Source organism: Macaca fascicularis, chromosome 3 (assembly GCF_037993035.2).
Source record: "Macaca fascicularis isolate 582-1 chromosome 3, T2T-MFA8v1.1".
Classification (NCBI taxonomy): domain Eukaryota; kingdom Metazoa; phylum Chordata; class Mammalia; order Primates; family Cercopithecidae; genus Macaca; species Macaca fascicularis.
This window is the reverse complement of record NC_088377.1, coordinates 172,462,889-172,486,326: the sequence shown is the minus strand read 5'-3', so window position 1 is coordinate 172,486,326 and position 23,438 is coordinate 172,462,889. Positions and strand designations below refer to the sequence as shown.

At 41.5% G+C, this 23,438-nt stretch overlaps 1 long non-coding RNA gene across 4 annotated transcripts in view; it reads left to right on the top strand.

Annotated features, from left to right (window-relative positions):
- The window catches only part of LOC102141559 (uncharacterized), a 226,614-nt gene that overhangs the window by 158,653 nt on the left and 44,523 nt on the right, over window positions 1–23,438 (top strand). Inside the window, exons 5-6 of one of the 4 annotated variants that reach the window (XR_012432865.1) lie at window positions 2,511–2,626; window positions 3,886–4,167. This is a non-coding gene — a long non-coding RNA (uncharacterized lncRNA). Of the gene's footprint in view, window positions 1–2,490; window positions 3,723–3,885; window positions 4,168–23,438 lie in introns of those variants that run through there. The other 3 variants (XR_012432864.1, XR_275828.5, XR_012432866.1) reach the window with 3 other exon arrangements.

The following is a 23,438-nucleotide window of genomic DNA, read 5'->3' as shown; positions in this document are numbered from 1 at the left end:
AAGTGAAACCCTGCAGTGTTTGTCCTTTTGTGACTGGCTTATTTCACTTAAGCACAGTGTCCTCAAGGTTCATCTAATGTTGTAGGATTACAACAACATTATAGCATTGACATGGTTTCTTTGCTTTTTAAGGCCAAATAATATTCCACCGTGTAGAGATACCACATTTTATATATCCATGTGATGGACACGGGTTGACAGACACAGGTTGCTCCCACGTTTTGGCTATTGTGAATAATGCTGTTAGGGACGTGGGTGTACAAATACCTGTTTTAGTTCTTGCGTTCAGTTCCTTTGGATCAAATGAGTTATTGATCCTTCTCTATTGACGCTTCTGTTTTCATGGACTCTTGCCTTACTCTTTTGATCATTTCGTGTTCCTCCCCCCATCGACCTTTGGGCCATTTTTCTGGCAATGTCCCTACTATCGAGGTTCTCATACTTCAGTTGGACCCTCACAGAACTGCTGCCTGGAGAAAACAGTTTGACAGCTGAAAAAATATGATTCATTACCACCTCCTACACACACACCAATTCCTGCGATTTTCTGAAGGTATACCGGTGGTTCCTAAATTAAAAAAGAAAATCTCTTGGTCATATGGCAGATTTTTGTAGCTATTGATACTCTGTATTTTGAAATTTAACTGTTGATAATAGCAGCTTCTTGATGTATCAGTCCTCTAATTGTGATATTGTTATCTGTTTCTTATCATGAAAACAATACATGACAATCGTAGAAAACTTGTAAGGTGTAGAAAAGTATTATACACAATGGCACTACCTGAAAGCAACAGCTATTAACATTCTGGTGCATAGGCTTCCAGTCTCTTTCATGTAAATTTTTACATAGTAAAGATCATATTGTTTTGCCCTTTCTTCTTTGCATTTAATAATAAATATAAGAATTTCTGGCCGGGTGTGGTAGTTCATACCTGAGTAGCTGGGAGACTGAGGTGGGAGGATAGTTTGAGCCCAGGAGTTTGAGGTTACAGTGAGCTATGATTGTACCATTGCACTCCCCCTGAAGGAAGACCCCATCTCAAAAAAAAAAGAAATTTCTTGTTAAAAAGTATTTGCAAATATTTTCATGATTTTATATAGCTGAGAAATATTTAGAGGGTGGTAATTAGCATAAATAGAATTTTTCCAGTTATAAAAATAATATATTACTTACAGAAAATGCCAACCATCTCAAGATTATAAAGAAGTAATAAAAAATCTAATGTCTTTGTCTGCCCTTTTTAAGCTTTTTTAATGTATCCTAATCCAGTATTGAGACCACCTTGTCCCTCCCTTCTTCTCACTTTCTTTCTTACCTGGCAACATTAGTATCATGTTTACATATGATTTTGTATTCAGCATTTGCACTCAACATTATCTTTTGTTATTTCCAATATCATGAAGCATTCTCCAAAAATCATGATTTAAGCATATGAATTTTTACTGTGATCTGGTTAGTCACATGCTCCATTCCACCTTTGGATGTTTAAGTTGTTCCCAATTTTATGCTTTTGCTAAGTATGTCCTTGTATAGTTATCTTCCTATGGATCTGTGATTATTTCCTTAGGAGATATGTATAAACATCTTAGGAGTCGAAACAGTTTTAAGGCTGAAAAAATACATATATTGCTGATTTCCTGAAATGGTTGTCTCACCTCACTTCATGAGCTTTCTTTTTTTTTTGTTGTCCATCTTTGTGACTGGTGAAATGAATTTCGGTGTTTGCTCATGAAGTTGAGCATTTTTTTCCATATTAATTGGCCTTTCATATTTTTGTGTTAATTGTCTGTTATTACATTTTACCTTTTACATTCAAATACTATAAAGAATATTATCCTGTTACAGCTATTTTATTTTTTGCTTACCTTTTTATTGAGAGACAATGCCTCCCTCTGTCACCCAGGCTGGAATGCAGTGATGCAACCATAGCTCACTGCAGCCTGGAACTCCTGGGCTCAAGTGATCCTCCAACCCTAGCCTCTGCTAGGACCACACATACGTGCCACCATGCCTTGCTAGTTTTTAAGTTTTTTGTAGGAACAGGGTCTCACTATGTTGCCCCAGGCTGGTCTCCGAGCCTTGAGCAATCCTCCTGCCTCAGCCTCCCAGAGTGGTGGGATTACAGGTGTGAGCCAACACATCTGGCCTTTTTTTGCTTACCTTTCAATTCTGTTTGCTGTTTTTTGACATATAGGGGTTTTACATTTTGTTGCAGTTGGATTACCTTGCCTTTTGTTACTTTTTTCATTGCTTCTATAAAGCTAAATCTTCTTTTCCCATTCCAAATTCAGAAATAATTTTCCACTAATTTAATTTTCTTCCTTTTCTTCTTTTATATTTAACTCTAATCGCCACAGAATTAATTTTGGTGAATCTTATGAAGTAGGAGTTAATTTTACTTTTTCTAGAATATTATCTGGTTCTTGTGTTTATTCAGAATCCAGTATAGCTGTGACATGAACCAAAACAAGTGATTTTTCTTATTTCAGTGCCTTGATTTTCCCATTAGGAGAAATGAGGAAGCCGTGAGTACCAGTGGAAGGACCAAGCCAGGAAGAGGGACTGGAACCATCTCAGAAGCCGTTCCCCTCAGCCTGGAACTTGCCCTGTCTCCTCGCAGATGAGGTAGGAGGCTCAGCACAGGCTGGCGGGAGCAGCCCACAGCAGCAGTGAGGGTCAGTGGGCCTGTGAGTTAAGAAGAAGGTGGCACAGAGCGAGGGTCTCTGGGTCCTGTTTGACTTTTCCATGACTGGGATAAGTAGCCAGGGCTTGGCTAGTTGGAGAGTTACTCGAACCTCAGGTGACAGTTGTAAGGCAGCACATGGTGAAAAAGAGTCCTAGCCTGGGAAAGTCCAAAATCTTGGGTCTGCTTTTCAGTTCACTCACCTATCTCTGTGACATAGCAAAGTCTCTTAACTTCTTTAATTTTCCGATTAGTGGTATAGTTGCAGGAATGAAATAAAACTGGTCCTGATTACTCAGAGATTTATTTACTGATTACTCTTTTTGTGATCTGAATAAAGAGTACAACATCTCTCAAAAGGTAACAATTTGATATTTCAGGAAATTAGAGAAGTTAAGAGACTTTGCTGTATTATGCAGATAGTTGACTGACAGCTGAGCCCAGACCCAAGATTTCATTTATAAAACAAAAGAGAAGTACATACTCTGAGGTTTATCCTAAATAAGCTAGTCTAGGTAAGTGGCTGAGCTAGGTTTGCCATGAATCAATCTGCTGAGTATATTTCTTGGTAACTAGTTCATCTTTCCTTAATTCAGTCAACAAATATGATACCAAGTTTAGTAAGATGATGACGGATGTCATGTAATACTCCATCTGGAAGACTGTGTGCTTCTCAGCTTCCCTAACTTTTCTTAATCTACCTTAAGCTTCCCTTCTGAAAGGTTTCTGTCTTTCCTAACAGTCTCTTCTTACCGCCAGCTACCTCTTGTGTTTAAGAATTTAAGGAAGATGAGCTAGGAATCAAGAAATACCCAGAACTGATTCCTGTCACTGGCCCCACCCTGCCACTTGCCCAGAGCTGTGGCATAAATTTTTTTAATAGGCTGAAATAAAGATATGAATAGTATTTTGGTATTAAGCATTGATAAAAGTAAAGGCCATGAGATATACCTGCTCTCACCATGTTAATTTTCTATTATTGGTATTAATAAATTATTACTTACTAACATATTCACAAGAATTGCATCGAGAAAAAAAGCAGCCACAGGCCAAACCTTTTGAATTTCAAATGTTTATATTAATGTATTGTATTCTAGAAAAGTAGAATTGTCTTAAGTAGCTTTGTAATATAAAGTCATCTATCAGCCCATGACACCTATTAGAATGTTTCAACCTTTGTCTCCCACTTTTTTGTTTCTAGACTGAGTGTACTTGGTCTGGTATTTGTGGCATAACTTACAGAACACATAAGAATGATACAGACACTACTTAATGACGACCTAGTACAAGCTTAGATAGCTAAGGTGAAAGCTTCTGTGGCCTTAACATTTTCCTCTTGAAGAATGTATTTGCTGTAATAAAATACAGTGACTACTTGAAATCTATAAACTTATGTGAGGTCTGGATAAATCTGAGCAACTTTCTTTTTTGTGCTCCAGGAACCCATGCACTATATATACAAATAAAGCTTAAGTAAACATCACTGCTGCAATCTGTGTTTTGTTTGATTATATTACGTATTGCCTGATCTTTAAATAATGATGAAAAATAACATAACCATGTTTTAACATAAACCTTGAATGGATATGAACTTAAGGGAAACAGTTTCTTGGATAATTAAACTTTATTGTCTCACCGTGCATTACTTGGGTCTTGTAATATTTTTTAAAACAGTCCTGGGGATTTATTTTTTGAGGCGTCCAAATGAATTATTAGTTCTCAAAAGCCGTAGGATATTCCTGGGTCGATATATCCCCAAAACACTATTTTTAAACTGCTTAGTTTATTTTTCTTAGCATGCTCATCTGCTGCATAATTTTCTTTGCTATGGGTCACATGATTCCTCCCGTCCATAACTCACGCACTTAAAATTCTCACTTCCTGATTGAGCCATCAGATTACGTAAAATGTAAATCAGCCTGAATACCTAAGAGCAGGAATTTTAAGGGGGAAAATGCCGTTTTCTTTTCCTGTGTAATTATTAACCCTTAAATATCAGAGTGAGTGTCTGCTCACCTATTTGTATTTGGAAATGAGAGACTGTTAGGGGTTTTTCTTGGCCCTTCCCTTTCAGATTGAATCAGACTTTGCTGCTTTCCTTATAAAAAATAATGTACCAACTAGATAGACGGTGGGAGTGGTATCGTTGCAGGAATGAAACCAAAAGGGTTCCGATGATTGAGAGAGATTCATGTATTTATTAACTCTTTTCATGATCTGAATGAAAAGTACAGCATCTGTCAAAAGGTAAAAATCTGATATTTCAGAATTGCAAGTGGCCATTTAGCCTTTCTGCTGCCTGAAAAAAAATGAAAGTAATTTCTAGCAGGCAGGATGACACTTGTTTTATCACGAATCTGACAATCCAGCACATTTTCTCAGAGCAATTTTGAAGTTGTCATAGAAACAGCATGGCATTTGGAGGGTCTTTTTAGTAGTTCTTTAGCTAGAGTTAATTAATTGTATAACTCTGGATGTTTTTCTTTTTACTCCTGTTCGACAAACAAGGGCTATAATTGCTCAAATATGTATTTTGTGTTCTATATTTTTTGGTGACTGTAGTTTAAAGACGTGATGTTTCGTAAGTGGTTTCAGTAAAGGTTATCAATTGATTTCAGATACGTTAAACTTGGGTTTTTAATTTCTTTGTAAAATTGCACTATCGTTGTGGCACCGGGATTTAGTTTTATTTAAGAAGTGAATCTGGGGAGGTATTTGCACAAATTCAGTTGTGGCTTGCTTCCACTGGTTGCAGCTATCCTTTGCTTTGATTTTGGTGTATTTAGAAAAAGAACTGGGGAATGCAGAAGGGGAAATGTGTCAGGCTTACAGGAGAAAATTGTTTCTTTAAAAACGCAAGAGGCAGGCACAACACCAAAAGCATGTTCCAGAAAAGAAATAAATTTGACTTTGTGAAACTTAAGAACGCAGTGCTCTTTGAAACTCTAAAGTATACTTAAATAAATTCTCCCCTAGGAAGATTTGTGGGAACTTTTTATTGGTGGAAAGTAGGTTGGAGCTTCTATTATTAATAGTAAAACTCTGTGGCAGAAATTCTTGCCAATATGGCGGTTGGTGAGAAAGGAATCCCGTTTCTTGGGCAGGGAGAGGGTCAGAAGAAAGAATTGTCTGTGCTGGGTCTGGATGCTGGGACTTAAAAAGTATTAGATATACAGTGCTTTGTGCTTTTTGTTTCCTTGTATAAGTGAACCGAGAGATGTGACACTTCTAAAACGTCTCATGAGTTTTGTGGGTTTAATGCTAATGCCACTATCCTTACTGTTCTGTGAGTATTTGTTCAGCCACGGGTGATTCAAGAGAGTTGGGGTAGCAGCGTGTGCAGCCAGCAGCAGTCCAGGTGCTAATGTACCACTGGTGATGTCAGGAGTTACGAGACAGCGGTTTCAAAACACTGCAGTAAACAAGGTCAAAGTGTCCCGTTTCGCTGGAAGAAAGTTTGTTTTTATGAGCTGGACAGTACATGGATGAAGTAATTTTTCAAAACAAACTTTAAATTTATACATGTATTTTTTTTTTCTTTCTTTGGATTAAAAAAATTGGCCCGTTGAGATTAAATAATGGTTATGTTTTTAAGCAGAATTATGTTTCATATGTTTTTCCAGTCTTTAATTGATTTTCTGTTTTTCACAGAAGAAATGAAAATAACTTCTGATGTAGGGATTCTTAAGTGCAGTTTTAGAGAGCAAGACAGGACCCAGTACTTTCAAAACACGGCAAGTGCAAGTCACAGTCCCTAGTAAGATATTCCTTCTCATTTTGTGCCTTTGACTCTTATTTAGACAGACGTTTAAGTACGAGAAAGCTAATGGCGCAGATTCTGCTGACTGTGTGGCTCTCGTCTTAATGCGTTTTCCAACCTTGAACCTGAGAATGCCAGAGGATTGAGTCTCTGGACATTCATCTGAGCAGATATCTGCTGGCCGCCTGGTTCGTGAGCTAACAAGTGGGCGTCCCAGGCTTGTGTGTGTAGTCACAACAGTGGAGGTGCCACGTGGCACCCAGAGGTCGACTGGGGCTACCGCGGGGCTTCCCGATCCTCACAAGTGTGTCTTCAGTGTCTGAGATGAACTGGGAACTTGGGGCATCTTTAGAAGCGCAGACATTTGGAGTTCCACGGCAAACCTGGATATAAGCACTCACACAGCTTTTAAAGTGAAAGCAAGGACCTTGAGGAAGGAATTGCCGTCATCTCATTCCCGTCCTGCTTACTGGGCTGGGGAACAAAGTAAGTTCTGCTTGTTTCTTTGTTAATCAGTCTCTCCTGCGTGTTTTTTCTTGCTAACATTATTAGACACCCAATATCTGGCACATGCCAAGTTTTTTCCCCTTCACTGGGAAGTAGGATAGAGTTTATTCAATAACTGATTGCTTCTTTTATCTTTTCCCTCTTCCCATATCTACTGTGCCGGCTTGCTGTTCAGAGATAGGAAGAGATTGAAATTTATTATCAAGGAGAAAACAAAAGGTGTTTTGTTTTGTTTTGTTTCTAAATGGTCCAAGAACTTTGCCATTAGGTAAATGACTATGACACAGACAAGGCGTTTTGCATGGTGTGACCAGGAGTACCTCCAGCAAAGCAGCCCCAGTTCGCCGCCCTGATTTCCATTTGGAAGCAGGCAGAGTGGGTTTCCCCAGCACTGGTGTTAAGGCAGAGGGTCCTTGTGCAGGAATTGTGCAGAAACTAGGTGGGAAGCTGTCATAGACAAGAGGCTGCAATTTAAAAACGCATCAGGAAATGGAAAAGAGCTGCAAGAATATCAGTTATTTAATGATGTTGATCAAAACAAATTTAATATAAAAATGAGATACAACGTATAGAGACCTAACCCTGTCAACAGCAACTAAACTTTCTTTCATGTTAGAAAGTTTTGTGCCATGTAGATTTATGGACAATGTGCTTAATTGCCTCTAGAAAATAATGAAGCGGCTTCGTCACCGCCGTAGAAGATCCTGTGACACTAGCCTAATTCTGACACGTGGCTCCTGTTTCCCATTTTGTTTGTATCTTATGCTGATCCTCTCTCCAGGGATGTGATGTGGATTGATTAACTTATAATACAAAGTTCTATGGTTTTTGAAGATGCAGAGTAAATAGAGATGAAGAGTGGTTTGTGATTTGTTATTAAACGATCTTCCCTTCTACATTTAGGACTGATTTTTACTGTAGAATTCTTTTTTTATTTTTTTGTTTGTTTGTTTTGTCAACTTGAACAGCAATACTTTGAAGGTAAAAGATGGGAGCACGACTGGAGTGGAACTGGAAAGCAGAAACTAGGGGTCTTCTATGTCTAGTGTGGAATATTGTGAATTTAAGGTAGAGCTTCTGTGTCCTGGGAATTCATATTTTATCTCAAAGTGGTGCTGATAGGACTGGAGGTAGCTGTATTTCATTTGAAACATTCCAGCCTCTTTATAGGAATATCTGTGAATTATTAATTCAGCAAACATCTTTAAGTGTCTCCTTTATGTATAGTGTTGTGGTTAGAGCCGTAATTGTTTCACCATTAAATTTACAGAAATTCAGTTTGTAAATGAAAAATTCAGAACAGTTTGAAAGAAGGGCGAATGAGCAGAGTATTACCATCGAAACAGTCTTGTTAAAGATAGTGCCAAGTGAGCAGGACTGTCCCTTCTAAGCTGCCCCTCCTAATTAAAGGGAAAGGTGGCTGCCATCTGTCTTCTTTCATTCAAGGCAGTAGGGGGTCTAGGGTAGAAGGAAGCAACCCCCCCTTTATTTTTCTCCCACTCTTTTTTATAGTCAGCTTTCTCCCTAGTCAGTGACCCAGAAGGTCATTGATGATCTGTCTGTCTCAGAATGAATAGTAACATAAGCATGCTTGGCACTTGCAAAAAAAGAAAGTTTATAACATGCACTGATCCATTTAAAGTTCTGCTTGAATTATGTCTGAGAGTATTGTAATCTCTGTGTTGGTGTCTCTGCCCTGTTTGTTACCAAGGGCACTACTGGCAGGAAAAGTGGGCAGTTTTACTTTTATTGATTTTGCTTTTCCATGAAAAAATGTTTACACTCCACTGGGCATCATCAGAAGATGGCAGCACGTGGCTGTGTACAGGAGATGTGGGGACGTGCAGGAGTAGTATTCTGAACCAAAATCAGGGACACCTGTTAATGATGATACATCTATGTCATCTCAGGGGAAAGCGTGAACAAGCATGGCAACAGATGTCCAAGCTACTCAGTGGCGTGCTGCAGCTTTTTGGACCAGTTATTGAAATTAATTCACACTGTTTAGCTTTTGTTAAGCAATAAGCCTTTTAACCTTTTTCTTGTAAGAATACGTTGCAGGAGAATTTAGTTAGTTTGGGGTCATGTCTTAATTGCTTTGGAAATGTAGAATAGTCCCTCCAACAAAATGACTGCATTTTCTTGCCTCAGTTTCCACCTCTCTAAATAGAAGAAATATCTGCTGCTTTTATAAATTATATAAGAGAATATGAAATATTTTCCATCTTTCATAAGAACTGTATTATAACTGAAAAATTCTCAAATCTTCAGTTATGTTGATTTTCAATTTTTATATACCTAAGCAAGGTGTTAACAGTCTTCTAAAGAGATTCAGCTGTTACAAACCTTGTTTAGTTCCCAAGTAGCAGGTATGGACTTCTCAAAACATACTGGTTTTTAGAACTCTCTTTGTGACACAGAAGTGTGGTATTTCTTAAACTCGTAACAATATATTTGGAGAGCTCAAATGTGAAAGTCATGTCTGTAATTTTATTTAGAGCTTTTTTTTTTTTTTTTCCCCAAATTTGTCACCAACTTGCAACGAGATTTCTTGGAAACATAGACGTGTTTATGTTGTTGTGCCTTGAGATGAACATGTGTGGGCTTCTGAAGACACTGAATGTATGACTCGATGATACCTGAAAAGTGGGTCACTTCCTAGTCAGCGAAGGGTACACAGGGCTGAACAGGCAGGGCTTTTTGGCTTTTTCCATGTTTCTGCTTTTGGTGTGTGTGTGTGGACTAATTTTAGATACTCAGCTAGGAACTTGACTGGCTATCCTTTTTAGCATGTGATTTAAATTAATTTGGTTTTACCCATCAGTATTTATTTCAAGGGGACTAAATAAACACATTAAATGAAGCACTTAAGAACATTCTTATTTTGACTATCCACAGCGGTGGGAAATCTCTGTCCTTTGAGGGTAGGAGGAAGCCAGTAGTTAGGTCTCGTGAATATGGTAGGTGATCAAACCACTGATTGAAGTCATTGTTTCATGTTATAAACATGTGCGGAGCCAGCTACTACATTTCATTAGAAGGTACTGTAGATTCAAAAGTGAACGTGGGTCTGGCATTTCAGAAGGACACAGGTTAGTGAGATAAACGACTGGAAAAAGAGGCAGCACTGTAGACTGATGTCTACATCATACTGATGTCTACATGTGCATCAGAGGTGCACATGTGTTGTTAGAGCCCAGAGGGGGTCAAAATAAAAAGACACAGGGCACAGTGGCTCATACCTGTGATCCCAGCACTTTAGGAGGCTGAGGTGGGAGGGTCACTTGAGGCCAAGAGTTCAAGACCAGCCTGGGCAACATAGAGAGATCCCCATCTCTACAAAAATAAAAATAAAAAAATAAGCCACACATGGTGGCATGCGTCTATAGTCCTAGCTACTTGGGAGGCTGAGGCAGGAGGATCACTTGAGCCCTGGAGTTGAAGGCTGCAGTGAGCTATGATCACACCACTGCACTGTAGCCTGAGTGACAGAACAAGATCCCATCTCTGAAAAAAATGGATGAGTGAATTAATTAAATTTCAAAATAGAGACTTAATGGAAAATGAGAATTGTTGTGTACATGATTTATGAAGTGGCTTACATAATAGAATTTTGGATATGAAAGCCCTGAAAAATAGCTTCCTATTTTAAGGATGAACAGACTGGGATTTATTTCTGAAATTCTATAATTCTCAGTCAGTTGTAAGGCTTTCATTATATAATAGACTTTTTTTTTAACCAACGGAAGTTGGACCTCTTCAAAATGTGAGGTCCAAAAAGGTTTTGGGTATTGTTTGAATAACTCTCTTCTCCAAAGTAGACTGTTTTTGAAAAATGATTTCTTTCTGACATTTTAAACTTGAATATTTTTGACACACTGAATGCACCGAAGCATTATATGTCATGTTTATTGCCGAGAGTAGCTGTATAGCTTGTGGGAGACAGTTAACTTGGAGCTTTCTTGCATCTGGAAGTATGGGGAGAGAGAAGGCTTCTACACATCTCCTTTCATGTTATATTCTACAGGGAAAAAATTTCTATCCTGTAGACACTAGGTGACTCCCTTATGGATAATTTCATTTAACAATGATTTATGGGTGTTGCTCTATGCCAGGCACTGTTCTAGGAACCGATGCCAAGGCTCAGCTGATGGGCTACAGACATGAAGCCCTGTGCTCCTCAGTGGCACTCTGTAGGTAGATACAGAGCCACCATCTACTGGGTGCTTCTCCTAAGTGTGACAGTGCAGGCTGGCATACAATGCTACCCTCAAAGAGCTTGAAGCTAAGGTTCGCAAGGTTCTGTGCACAGGTAAAATTAGAATAAATGCAGAGATGCCATAACAGGATGCCTTAGCAAAAAGAAAAACAAAGAATAAATGCAGAGAGAAAGAGAAATGTATAAAAGGTAGAGAGAGAAACACACCACAAGTTCATAGAAAAGAAAGGTTGTGTGTTTATCTGTGGCTGGGATGCTCAAGAAATGCTTCATGGATAAAGAGCCTTTGAGCCAGACATTGAAAGAAAGGTAATGTTGAACTTGAGGACTTGGAGTATCCTCGTTGAAGGAAACATGAGCTAACGCATAGGTAGGGAAGGGCAATGCCAGGTACAGAGTGGGCAGGAATCGATTTGTAGTTGCTGGGCAATGGTGTGTGTAAATGACTAAGGAGAAGATCAGGTAGCAAAGGTCCTTGGAGGCCAGAACCCAGAGAGCCTTGAATGGCATGTAACTAAATGATTTAAACCTAAGTTACTGGGGAGCAATGGAAGAATTTGAGTGGCAAGAGTCCCCGTCCTGAAGAGAGGCCTTGTCCGGGATCAGCATGTGGGTGCCTCTGGAATGTGAAATAGCCAGAGCTGGGAAGCCTTTTAGAGCTGCTGTAGTGGTCCAGGAAGGAGGTGGGGAGGGTCTGGGTGAGGGCAGGCCACTAGATGGAGAAAATGAATTTATGAGATGGGATTTAGGAACTGCCTAGATAATAGGGGTTGGCTGATGGGAAGCAAAATGCCCCAGAGCTTTGAACTCAGGTGCCATTCATTATTTCTATGCCATCTGCTAGGCATTACATAGCTATTATCTCATTTAATCTTCTCCTAATCTTGTGGGTTCATATTTTCATCCTTATATCAGAGACGAGAAAACTAAGGCTCAGAGAGTTAGCAACTGCTCTAAAATTATACGGTTAACACGATCTAGAACAGGGACTTCGGTACAGGCCTCCCTGACCCCCAAGCCTGTGTTCTTTCTACTGTACTAGGCCTCGAAGACAGCGGACGTGAGAGTGAAGACAGTCTCTGTCCACTCTGGCATATTCAGCGTAGGTGCTGGTGAGATTCCACCTTTAGGTGTCCATCAAGTGGCTGGAGACATGGAGCCGAATCTCGAGGACATCGGGAGGATTGAAGGTCTGCATCCTCATTTATTTATTTAGTAGTTACTTGTTGTGTCTTCATAGACCAGCTTGGCAGCACGAATGCTGAGGTCAACAAGAGAGGTGCGTCCTTCATGGAGCTGCCAGGCTGGGAGGGAGCCCTGATGGCGTGGCTTGAGTGTAAGGCAGGAGGTGTGCAGATTGGCCATAGGAACTTACTGGCCTAACCTTGTCAGGTCAGGGAAGCTCTCTAGAGGCAGATGTGGTTCTCAACATGATACTCAAATGATGAGGACCCAGATAAAAAGTGGGAAAACGGCACATCCCAGGCCATGGAAGTAGCGCGTACTCAGGCAGAGCAAGAGAGGAACACAATGTCTTTAAATCAAAAACCACATGTGGCTGGAATGGAGGGAACAGCGAGGAGATTAGGCTAGAGAGGTGAGCAGGAACCAGAATAAGAAATGCCTTGGAAGCTGTGAGAGGCTTGGAATTCACCTGTGAAGAAGAGAGTAGCCTCATCTGAATTCCTTGCCTCGATCACGGTCTCCAACAGAAGGTTAAATGGCTATGGAGTCTAGAGGTTTTTTCCTTCGGTGTGGGCATCACCTCTTCTGAAAGGATGGTGTAATGGCTAATTGTATGTATCAGTTTGGCAAGGCCACAGTACCCAGATACTTGGTCAAGCACCAGGCTAGATGTCGCTGTGCAGGTATTTTTTTTAGATTGAGGTTTAACATTTATATCAGTAGACTGAGTGAAGCAGATTATCCTTTGTAATGTATGTAGGCTTCATATATCATCAGTTGAAGGCCTTAAGAGAAAAAGACTGAAGTCCCTAAAGAAGGAACTCTGTCTCCAGACTCCCTTCAGACTCAAGACTGCAACATCAGCCTGGCGCGGTGGCTCACACCTATAATCCCAGCACTTTTGGAGGCTGAGACGGGTGGATCACTTGAGATCAGGAGTTCAAGGCCAGCCTGGCCAACATGGCAAAAACCCATCTCTATTAAAAACACAAAAATTAGCTGGGCGTGGTGGCAGGCGCCTGTAGTCCCAGCTACTTGGGAGGCTGCGGCATGAGAATCACTTGAACCCAGGAGGCAGAGGTTGCAGTGAGCTGAGATGGTGCAACTGCACTCTAGCCTGGGCAACAGAGGGAGACTCTGTCTCAAAAAACAAAAAAAAAGACTGCAACATCAACTCTTCCCTTGGTCACCGGCATGCCCTGAAGATTGTGGATTTGTCAGTCCCTATAATTGCATGAGCTAGTTCCTTAAGGTAAATATCAGTATCTACCCCTACCCCCACCACTCACTCTCTCAATCTCAACCTCCCTCTCAATCTCCGTTTACCTCTCCCTCTCCCCCTATTGGTTCTGTTTCTCTGGAGAACCCTGACTAATGCAGATAGGAAGATAAAGAAATTTAAACTGTTCGACTCCCGTTGATATTAGCAGAAAGCTGCATCAGGCTTCTCTAGGTGTTCTTGGTGTATGTGTATATTGCTTTTTGTATAGATGAGAATAGTGAAGTACAGAAGGGATGTGATGTACCCACAGTCATGCAGAAGGCTGATGGGAGAGCCAAGGAGAAAACTCAGGTTTCAAACCTCTGGTGTAGTTCAGGTGCTTTCTTGCTATTTGGCCCTCATGTTTTTATTAGCAAGGTAATGAAGTTACTGAGTTTGCCGTGCGTAATTATTGGTAATGTTTATGGAATGTTCTCTGTATGTCAGGCACTGTTTTAGTTGCCCTACAGGTGTTAATGATTTTAATCCTTACAGCTACCTAATGAGATAGGGAATAATAGTATCCCATTTTACAAATTTTAAGCAATGAGTCCTGAGTGACAGAGCAGGACTGAAGACTCAGGCAGCCTGTCTGCAGAGGTTGTGCTGTTGACCACTCCACCGCTTCTCAGCTTAATGCCCTGGGCACAGCTTTTCATCTCTCCCTTTGGAACCATTGTCCAGAATATTTATGATGGTAGTGCGCTCTTGGTAGGGCTTGTGTTGAAAGAGAAAATGCTTACAAGTTATTTTTCAAGAGGCCCTTCGATAATGCTTCTTAGCGCCTTGAAAAACAGAAAGCATTCCCATTACAGCAACATTGTAGACCTCCTGCTAGAGTATATTTTTAGCAACTAGACTTTGCTGTCTAGCCTAGTGACATTGGTGGGCATCTGATTTGCCCAGGGTGATACAGGAGTGTGATAAAGTGGTGATACGAGTTGGCTCCTGATTCAGCATTTTGGGGTGTGTTCTGGGGAGAACATAGCAAACCTCTTTGTGTGTGTCCCTTGGTTCTTTGAGAGAACAGTCATCATAACTCCCATTTATTAGGTCTGTTGTGTGCTAGATGCTGTTTTAAGTGCTTTATAAACATTGTCTCATGGAATCTTCTCAACAGCCCTGAAGGCTGGCATTACCATCCCATTTTACATATAAAGTAAGCAGTGATTAAGGAGTTAAGTCACATTTCCAAAGCAAGTAGCAGAACCAAGGATTAAACCTCATCTGAATGACTCCAAGCCAGTGTTCTTGGTCACTTGGCTGTGTCTATACTGGGTATCTATACTGGAGCTCACCATTCTTCCCCGTAGACTATGAACTCTGTGAGGGCCTTTATTGATTCTCCACCATACTTCGCACCTGCCAAGTACACTACCTGACACATAGTAGGTGCTTAATGCATATACTGTCATGTGTCACTTAACAGTGTGGATAGGCAGTTTTGTCATTGTGTGAACATCATAGAGTGTACATCCATAAACCTAGACGGTATAGCCTACGACATCCCTAGGCTATATGATATGGCCCTGCTGCTCCTAGGCCACAAACCTGTACAGCCTACACTACGGCTGTACTGAATACATTGTAACACAGTGGTAAGTGCTTATATATCTAAGCATACATAAACATAGAAAAAGCAAAGCCGTGCAGTGTGTTACAATGGCTACAGTGTCACTAGGCAATAGGAATTTTCAGCTCCACGTAATCTTACCGGCCCGCCATCATGGATGTGGTACACCATTAACTGAAATGTTATGCTGCACATGACTGTGTGGAGCAACTAACAGACCCATTGTGTTCTCTGTGATCGCTTCTGAATGACTACAGGACCAGGGCCAAAGAGCACAGACCTGTGAGTGCGTTATGGACTTATGTGGGTTTAGCCCTCACGATAGATATGAGCATATCGTAATGAGTATATCTAGTGTGTGAATGTATATCATAACTTATCCACTTTATGGACATCATAGTTTATCCATTTTAGTGATTCCAGGACATTGTATCTATCTGTGCTTTTTTGTTGTTGTTGTTGTTGTTGAAATGGAGTCTCACTCTGTCACCCAGGCTGGAGTGCAAATGGCACAATCTTGGCTCACTGCAGCCTCTGCCTCCCCAGTTCAAGCCATTCTCCTGCCTCAGCCTCCTGAGTAGCTAGGACTACAGGCACACGCTACCACACCTGGCTAATCTTTGTATTTTTAGTAGAGATGGGGTTTCACCATGTTGGCTGGTCTCGAACTCCTAACCTCAAGTGATCTGCCTGCCTCAGCCAAAGTGCTGAGATTACAGGCATGAGCCACCACATCTGCCCTCTAGCTATGCTTTAAGACAGGTCTCTCAGCCCGGACTGGAGTCGTGTAATACACGGCTTTGTCAGTAGCTCTCCTTCCCGCAAAGGAGTCTTGATAATCTTATACTCATCCCTGCCGTTAGGATTCAGGACCAATCTTTTATAGCCTGTACACCACACTGGTCTAGGACAGCACCTAAGTAATACTCATGCTATAAAATATTCATCAAGTTATATATTTTTTAAAACATCCCAAAAATTATCTTTTTCCTGTACTGAGAAGAATTTCAGGCTCCCCTCTCTCTCACTGCCTCTCTTCACACACACCTACCTTAGTCTGTCACCTATTTCGTAAACATATCTTTTTTAAAAAAAGAAAGAAAAGGCAGTACATGCTTTGTAAACTGAAACTAGATAATTTATATTTGTAGCATTTTTTTCTCCTTGAGGTTAATTTCCTTTGCTTCCCATAACTGGAAACTAATGATTCACTGCCATTATATAAGCTTATTTTTCCTCTTGGAAATAGTAAATTATAAGAGGTTTGACCAAAAAATACACATCAAAATTAGGCAGTATTCGGTGTTTAGCCTCCATCTGCCTTGTCTTCTTGTCTTTAGTTGTGCAAGTAGATGCTGATGATTTCTGGCAGAGCTCAAGTAAATCATGTGAATTTACTTTTTTTCCTCATAAAACAGATGGCATGGTCTAGCTCTGGGCTTGTATGTTTCATGAAGTACATGGGTCTGAGTGCATATTTATTTTGTGAGCCAAGGTTTATGCCTTCTTTTATAATTTTCTTTCACCGAAAATTACCCGGAGAGCTAGAAACTCCGTTTTTGTCAGTGTAAGAAGCTTTAGAATCCATATCCAGACTAAGGCCACGGAACAATGTAGATTCACTCAGTGAAAACTCACTAGCGGCCTTCTTTGTACTAGACTGTCACCTTTGCTTGGCTTTGAGAAGCTTCAAACTAGGGCAGTTTATGTTTGGGAATGGCCAGTCAAAATAGCAAGACAGACATAGGCAAGGATGTAATTTTTTTAAAATTTAAGAGGGGAATGGTGGAGCATGAATCAAAACAGAAGGTACTCTTACCTTCTTGGAACTATAAAATAAATACATTTGAAAAAGGCACCCTCTCAACCTTCCGAGAGTCAGAATTTTTGCTGCCACCCCTCATTTTGAATCTATTCTGAATTTTTTATTCTTTTTTTAGTAAGGAAGAAAAATTTCTCCTGAAGAATTCATTGGAAATTAAAATTGACTTGCGTATTTTGTATTCTTTGGAATGTGATGAAGACTGATTTGAAAGGGCAGTGCTGGATTTGGTCAGGCAAAGGAAAGGAAGACGGTTACATGCAGTCATCCTGCCTAGCTCATCCCCGCCACGATGGAGAAGTGGGGTTGCTTTCGTTGTACTTTTTTCATTTCTTTTCTTGCCAAGCCCAGTGGCTTCTGTTATAACATGTGGCAACTTCTCCCTTGGAGACTGACTCAGTCCAAGTTACCATAATATTTAGGACCAGCTACAAAGACATTTCTTCCCCTAAACCTGTGCCAAATCTAAATCAAACTATCTTCTCCTCCTTAGCCATTCAAATAGCTCCAGCTCTTATATAAAAATACGAGAAATACATAGGCCTCTTTTTGTTTTACTCCTGTTCAAACAGATAAACAAGGCACATCATGCCTAGTGTTGCTTTGAGCTCAATCACTTCCTCCTAAAACAGTCTTATACTATGTTGATTTTAAGAATTGCAACTTAGGTGTTCGCAGACATATTCTGAGAGCACAGTCATTGTCTATGGTCTCAGAATATGTCTGCTTCCTTCTAGAACATCTGAGTTCTAGAAACTGCGTACAATAAACTGCTGTCAATGCTGCTGGAGGAAGGAAGAGTAATTCTGACATCACTGGCCTTCAACAGGTGTGGCTCTGAGCTTCTGGGCCTCAGAAGCCCTGACCTCTAGAGGCTGGGGGTCAGCAGGGCAGGGAGGTGATCTCGTCGTGGATGGCCACAGGTCATCCACCTGCCAAACAGTTAACCCTGAACAAGTCACCTCAATTTATTTTGCTTTTAAAAAAGAAAGTCAGCAAAATAGAAAAAAAAAAAAAAAAAAGATTCTTCATAAATAAATGTGTTCTGATCTGTAAATACCCTGGTCATTTCCCCCTTGGCATTTGATATACATAGTGTAGGCATATTTTAGTCATCCTTGCTCAAGTAATTATATTCCATAACCAACTTTATTAGCATAAATTAACTTCCTCATATTTTTAGCAAGAGTTACTTTCCTTCATTGCTTAGCTTATTGTTTTGAAATATGAATTACTTCCAGCACAGTTCATTTTTGTGGATGGCATTTCTGTCTTTTTAATTTATAATTATTTGACATATACAAAAGATGGTATGTAATATACAAGTAAACTCTAAAGCACAATTTTAAAGGTGCTGCAGTGAACCACCATCCAACTTAAGAACTGGCTCATTACAAATGAGCTCTCTCTAAGCATCTTATTCCTAGCATTTTCCTGCTTTCCCACTATTCTGAAATTTGTATTCATAATTCTCCTGATTTTTAAACAAACATATATTTTTATCACAGTGTAATGAGTAAATGTGTGTTGCTAAAGGCATTTTGAGACATATAAAAATACTATCGGACTATGCACGGTCTTTTTGGAACTTGAGTTTTTCCTCCATATTATATTTGCAAAATTCACCCATGTTTTCAGGTATAGCTACAGTTCCTTCATATTGCCAGAATATTCTAGTATGTAAATATATCATAATTTATCCACTATCATGTTTATTGAAGGGGAGTGGGAAACAAGGAGCTCTCTTTTCAGACATGTTGAGTCTGAGATCTCTATTAGAAATCCATTGGAAGTGATGACAGGCAGGCGGATGCTGTAATTCAGGAGAGAGGTCTGAGATGGAACTAACAGCGTGGAGATGGCATCTAAAGCATTGTTTTCCTGACTGTTCTTAGAATGATGGGCTACTTAGCCCATCAGCTGAGATTTTTGTGTTAACATTTTTTTTTTTAATTTCTTAAAGGTCTACCTGGTGTTTTTTGTTTGTTTGCTTTTTCCCAAATCTGCCTGATCACTTTGCTGAGGTGTGACTCGTAAGGGAGTAAACGAGGAGAGTATGAGCTTCAGAGAAAAAGGGGGGAAGTATTTTGCCAGCCCTCATGGAATTTTGTGAGATCCAAATGAAATGCTAGATGCAAATTTGCTTTGTAAACTGAAAAAAGTTATGCACTTAATTATTATATTTGATGATGGTACCTTGTTGGGTTCTGCTTAATACCTCATATTCACTGAGTGCTTACTTCATCTGTATTAACACATCTCATCTTTATAACAATCTGTGAGAAGCAGGTAGTGTAGATTCATATTTTACAGAGGAAACTACAGCTTATAAATGGTAGACCCAGGATTTGAATTCATAGAGTCTGCTTCTAGAAGCTGTGTTCTTAGCTCCAGTGCTATACTGTCATACTGATTTCCTGCCTACCTTCTCTCCTTCCTTCCTTCCTTCCTTCCTTCCTTCCTTCCTTCCTTCCTTCCTTCCTTCCTTCCTTCCTTCCTTCCTTCTCTCCTTCCTTGCTTCCTTCCTTTCCTTCCTTTTTTTTTTTTTGAGACAGGGTCTCACTCTGTCACCCAGGCTGGGGTGCAGTGGCTGAGAATAGCTCACTGTGGTCTTGACCTCCTGGGCTCAAGTGATCCTCTTGCTTCAATTTCCTGAATTACTGGGACTACAGGCACATTCCACCATGCCTGGCTAATTTTTAAATGTTTTGTAGAGATGGGGTCTCCCTGTGTTACCCAGGCTAGTCTCAAACTCCTGGACTCAAGTGATCCTCCCAAAGTGCTGAGATTACAGGTGTGAGCCACCACACCTGGCCATACTGTCCTTCTTTAAATGACAGGTTTCTTCCCACTCCTTCAGCTTCAAGAGTACAAACATTTTAGGATCACATTGCAACATGTCCACCTTGAAAAATCCTACCCCAGGCAATGGGCCCCCAGCAAAGGGCTGTGTGTGCTGACCTAGTTTCACCACCGAACCCAGCCCCAGACCTCACAGGGCACTGCTCACCTGCCAAGTGCCCACTCCGTGCTTGTTGAAAATGGTGTCTTGATTTCAGTTATTTGCCTGAAGCCACCCAATAAGTCAGTAGTGGGCCAGAGAATAGAAACCAAGTCTCCTGCCTTTCAAGTGTCACGTTTGTTCTGTGTTAATAAACTATATACCTCCAGGGGATCTGGCAGAAATTTGAAAGTGCTTAATTTTACTGCAGTAAATACTTAAGAATCCTTTTTAAAGGAAGTCAAGCCCCGGCCAGGGAAAACGCGACCTGCTCTGAGGGCCTTTGACAAACTGACATGGGCACTAGGACTAGGTCATGGATCATTGGCCCTTGATTCTGTCTCCCACTGAGCATCCCAAAGGGGTTGAGACCTCTGCTGGAGCCACTAGGCTTCAGCCGGACCTGGAAATGTTCTCAGAAATGAAACTGGAATGCATGATGTCCTGGATTCATCAGGTCACAGCTGACTGCCATCAGGAGGTGTGACGGAGAAGGTTCCATTTATGCAACACTGTGGTGATACAGGTCAGGACCCAGGGGAATTAGCTCAGCCATCTGAATTGGCACCTCTCTGCTTTTCTCGCTGAGTGACAGGTGCTTTGCAGTTGGCTTCAGATGTTTGTGAATGTGCTGTGTTTCCTAAAGCCATGTCAGTCAGGAAGAAGATGTAGGCATTCAGGAGGTGGGAGAAGAAAATCTGAATTAGAAACAACTTGAGGATGGAGAACACAGGGGGAGGGATGGGTTTTTGTCATCAGAAGAACACCAGGCAGATTTTAGTCCCTCAGCTAATAATACCATTTGAAAAATTGATGGAGAAATGTAACTGGAAGGTTTCGGCAAGACGAAAGCTGCATCTCCAAGGCTGGACTCTGTGTGTTCAGGTGAGAACTGGGTGTGAGTGTAATTATCAGAAGGGAGGGTTGTCACAGGAGGTGCACGATATGGAGTCACAAGGGGATGCATTATTTCCGTGAGTTCTCACAGTTCCCAGGGCAGCCACAGATGGTAGTAGTTTATGTCTGTCTGTCTGGACAGAAGGGGCAGTAGGCAGTTGTGGCAAGAAAAATGGACCAAATGAGGGCTGCACTCAGCAGGTTAAATTTGCTGTCAGTAAGTGTTCCTAGGTGAGACGCTTCAACACTAGAATGCTCTGCTGGGACTTTTCTTCCCCTTAGAAAAGTTCTTTGGACCAGGCGCAGTGGCTCATGCCTATAATCCCAGCACTTTGGGAGGCCAAGGCGGGCAGATCACCTGAGGTCAGGAGTTTGAGACCAGCCTGGCCAACATGGCAAAACTCCATCTACTAAAAATACAAAAATTACTCACGCCTGTAATCCCAGCACCTTGGGAGGCTGAGGCTGGCAGATCACAAGATCAGGAGATTGAAACCATCCTGGCTAACACGGTGAAACCCCTTCTCTACTAAAAATACAAAAAAACTAGCCAGGCGAGGTGGCGGGTGCCTGTAGTCCCAGCTACTCGGGAAGCTGAGGCAGGAGAATGGCGTGAACCCGGGAGGCGGAGCTTGCAGTGAGCTGAGATCCGGCCACTGCACTCCAGCCTGGGCGACTGAGCGAGACTCTGTCTCAAAAAGCCGGGCGTGGTGGTGGGCGCCTGTAATCCCAGCTACTTGGGAGGCTGAGGCAGGAGAATCACTTAAATCTGGGAGATGGAGGTTGCAGTGAGCTGAGATCGTGCCACTGTACTCCAGCCTGGGCAACAGAGTGAGACTCCATCTCCAAAAAAAAAAGAAGGTTCTTTGTTCATACTTTCTCTGCGCTGCTGCCAGTAACTCTGGTGCTGTTTTCTGCAGCCTGTGTCGGTGGCTGGGACTTTCTCGACGGCAAGGCAGGCCGTGCATCAGGCCTCTAGGACCCAGGGCTGCCTCCCAATGCCGACGGCCCTGCGCTGTGTGAGCTTCGGCAAGCCAGTTCCGCTCGCTTCACCTCAGGTTCCTTGTTCCTATGTGGACACGTTGCTTGTTTGGAGGATTAATTAATGACAGGGAATGTAAAGTGCGGTTGGTTTTGCTGGGGAAAGAGCAGGGAAGTGGAGACCTAGGCAACGTGATGTCACCTCTCTGATGAACTCCAAGGCCTCTGTCAACACCGGTGCCCTTGTCCTGACATTGTGGGGTTTGTGGCATGATTGGAGAGACCTCGTGTGCTCTCTGGGCAGCCCTTGTTAGTGCCGCCCGACTAGCTGGGAGATCCAGAGTTTCATGAGAACCCTCCCTCAGTGACAAAATCCGCCTTCCTCACTGTCAGGCTCAGGTTGTCCTGTGCCCCCACTGAGCCTGCTCATTATTGATTAATGAACTTGTAAAATGAGAAGTACTGTTTTACCAGAAGCTACATGTTTATGTGGGTGGTAAAAATGAGAAGAGTTGCTTGAGAACTGGTTCTCCTTTCCATGACTATATCCAAAGTTCAAATCTGGGCTTTGTGGTTATAAGACATGTTGAGTGAATAAAAATGAAGGAAATGCTGGGCATTTATCACATTTTTTTTGAGACAGGGTCTTACTCTGTCACCCAGGCTGCAGTGCAGTGGCACGATCTCGGCTCACTGCAGTCTCCACCTCCCAGGTTCAAGTGATTCTCGTGCTTCAGTCTTCCAAATAGCTGAGATCACAGGCATGGGTCACCACACCCAGCTAATTTTTGTATTTTTTGTAGAGACAAGCTTTCGCCATGTTGGTCAGGCTGGTCTCGAACTCCTGGCCTCAAGCGATCCATCCGCCTTGGCCTCCCAAAGTGCTTACAGGCATGAGCTGCTGCGCCTGGCCTTTCACAATTCTTAAACTGTTGACTTACAGAAACATAGACCTGTATGAACACAGAGATCACCTGAGAGGTCTGTCACAGAACTACCTGCTGTCATGGGTGATGTACAGATAAAAATGTGGAAGATCTAGAAACTAGTCATTTCATTCGTAATCTCTGCCGTAAGTAAACATTTTAGTTTAATGTTAAAAGGTCACTCAGGGTTATGATGAGATTTGATGAACTCATGGCTACAAGGAACCTTTAACTGTATGAATGAAAGATGAAACTGCAAAGGCACTCCTATTCACTACAACCAGTGCAGTGGCTGTTTCTGCCTTTCTTTTCTTTCCCTCCTCCCTTCCTTTTTCTTCTGTTTTTTTCTGGCACCTTCCTCTCACTTTCCTCTCCCTTCTACCTTATTTTTTTCTTCCTTTCCTTCTCCTTCCTCTCCCTCTTTCTGGCAGTAGCAGTTATTTTTAAATTTTTATTACTTTTTTTTTTTTTTTTTTTTGAGACCGAATCTTGCTCTGTCACCCAGGCTGGAGTGCAATAGCATAATCTCGGCTCACTGCAACCTTCACCTCGGGGTTCAAGCCGTTCTCCTGCCTCAGCCTCCCGAGTAGCTGGGATTACAGGCACCTGCCACCACACCTGA